The sequence below is a fragment of the Rhinatrema bivittatum genome, chromosome 13 (genome assembly GCF_901001135.1).
Source record: "Rhinatrema bivittatum chromosome 13, aRhiBiv1.1, whole genome shotgun sequence".
NCBI classification, from domain to species: domain Eukaryota; kingdom Metazoa; phylum Chordata; class Amphibia; order Gymnophiona; family Rhinatrematidae; genus Rhinatrema; species Rhinatrema bivittatum.
The window spans coordinates 67094783-67097560 of NC_042627.1; positions in this window are offsets into that span (position 1 = coordinate 67094783).

Genomic DNA, 2778 nt, shown 5'->3' on the forward strand with positions numbered 1-2778 from the left:
TAATACTGTAGACTTTGCCTTATATATAATCATCAGTCACTGGTGACTAGTAGTGATATATCCACCTCAATTTTTTTGAATTTTTTTATATGCAAAAATTATTTTAAAAGTCCATATATGAATCACTTAACTCTCATAACTCAGTGGTTCCATACCACTCATATCATTCTAGATGATCCAACTGTTCGCCATGCTATATTTTAACGTTTCACTTGTAATCTCCCTCCAGTCTCCCGACACAGAGCCGTGTTTCGGACCTGCTAGTCCTTTATCAAGGGAACATTTTGCAATATGGCGACTCGGTGTTTTGCCTCAACATTGAGGCATCGAGTATTATGCTGCATCTATTTCTTTCTGAATGGAAAAATGAAGGACAAAGCCTTTAACTTACCCCTTTGAGGGTTTTCTCCATGTTTCGGCTCCTATCCATTAATTCATCATTTTTTGGCAATAGGATCTGGGCTGAGCCAGCTGCATAGGAACTGTGCTGCAGTCTCTCTCCCAGCAGAGAGATCTCTCAGCTCAGAAGTATGCACTTCCCAGACATTTGCCTGCTGGAGGGTTGGAGTATTTCTATATTTTGTTTATATGCCATTGTTCTGTATTCAGTCACAATCTCTTTTGTCCAAGGTCCCCTTGATGTCCCCACTAGAGGATCCCTCGCTGCCCATCCCTGTGGGAGTGGTGGCATCACAGAGATGATGGGATATAAGAACAATAAATTAAATAATGAGATTTATTTTATTTATTTATTTATTTAACAGTTTTTAATATACCGGTGTTCGTGCGAGCACATCACGCCGGTTTACAATAAACTTGCGAAAGGAGGAAATTACAAAAAACAGGGAGTGGGAGATGGAGCAGGTTCGAGAAAAAGGGGGGGGGGGGGAGAGAGGGGGGGAAAGTAAAAGGAGGAAGAAGATAGCAGCTGAGAAAATAAAAGGAACGTAACATTATTTACATGAGAGGCAATAAATGAGGGATGAACATTGTCACAAAGTTACAGCGGATAATGAAGGAAAAAAATGGAATGTATGGAGTTTATATATGAAGGCTTATTTACGGTAGTTGTGGCAAATTATGAGAAACATATGTATCTACTTATTTACAACAGATATGGCAGGTGAAGAATGATAATTAATTTTATCTTTTAAATATGCAGGTTGTACAGGTTGTAAGGTAGGAGGGGTGCGGTAAGGTGTAAAGAGGGGGGGGGGGGGGGGAGTAGGGTGGGTGGGTGGTGGGCGGTACTGTGGCTAGGGGGGTTTCAGGGGGGTTGGCTACGAGGGGTTGGGTTCGGGGTAGGCCTGTCTGAAGAGCCAGGTCTTAATGCCTTTTTTGAAGTTGGGTAGTGAGATGAAATGAAAATGTGAAAAACACACAGCAGCAGCTCCAAACTTGCTGGGATTGGTCTTTGGGTCTTTCCATATTGCACTAGATGGATACTGAGCCAACAGAAGTGCCGTTGGAGCGGGATTAGAGCTCGATTACTGCCACTGGAGACCCTCTGGAGCAGGGGTCAGGAACCTATGGCTCGGGAGCCAGATATGGCTCTTTTGATGGCTGCATCTGGCTCGCAGACAAATCTTTAATAAAAAAAGTAAAAATCTAACAAAATCCCCCACCCTCCTGACACCCTTCAAGACCTCCAAAATTAATTTACTACAACCCCCACCCTCCTGTTCCCCCCCCCTAAGACCTGCCAAAAGTCCCTGGTGGTCCAGCGGGGGTCCAGGAGTGGTCCGGGAGCGATCTCCTGGACTTGGGCTGTCGGCTGCCAGTAGTCAAAATGGTGCCGACGGCCCTTTGCCCTCACTATATCACTGGGGTGGACCAATGGCGGCGGTAGCCCCTGTGACATAGTAAGGGCAAAGGGCCGTCGGCTGCCAGTAAGCAAAATGGCGTCGACGGCCCTTTGCCCTTACTATGTCACAGGGGCTAACGTCGCCATTGGTCCACCCCAGTGACATAGTGAGGGCAAAGGGCCGTCGGCGCCATTTTGACTACTGGCAGCCGACAGTCCAAGTCCAGGAGATCGCTCCCGGACCCCCGCTGGACCACCAGGAACTTTTGGCAGGTCTTGGGGCGGTCAGGAGGGTGGGGGTTGTAGTAAATTAATTTTGGAGGTCTTGGGGGGGCGTCAGGAGGGTGGGGGGTTTTGTTAGATTTTTTATTAAAGATTTGTCTGCGAGCCCTGGACCCCCGCTGGATCACCAGGGACTTTTGGCAGGTCTTGGGGGGGGGGGTCAGGAGGGTGGGGTTGTAGTAAATTAATTTTGGAGGTCTTGAAGGGTGTCAGGAGGGTGGGGGATTTTGTTAGATTTTTTATTAAAGATTTGTCTGCGAGCCCTGGACCCCCGCTGGATCACCAGGGACTTTTGGCAGGTCTTGGGGGGGGGGGGGGGGGTCAGGAGGGTGGGGGTTGTAGTAAATTAATTTTGGAGGTTTTGAAGGGCGTCAGGAGGGTGGGGGATTTTGTTAGATTTTTCTTCTTTATTAAAGATTTGTCTGCGAGCCCTGGACCCCCACTGGATCACCAGGGACTTTTGACAGGTCTTGGGGGGGGAGGGGGTTAGGAGGATGGGGGGTTGTAGTAAATTAATTTGGCAGGTCTTGGGGGCATCAGGAGAGTAGGAGGTTGTAGTAAATTAATTTGGTAGGTCTTGGGGGAGTCAAGAGGGTGGGGGGTTGTAGTTAGTATGGCTCTCACGGAATTACATTTTAAAATATGTGGCGTTCATGGCTCTCTCAGCCAAAAAGGTTCCTGACCCCTGCTCT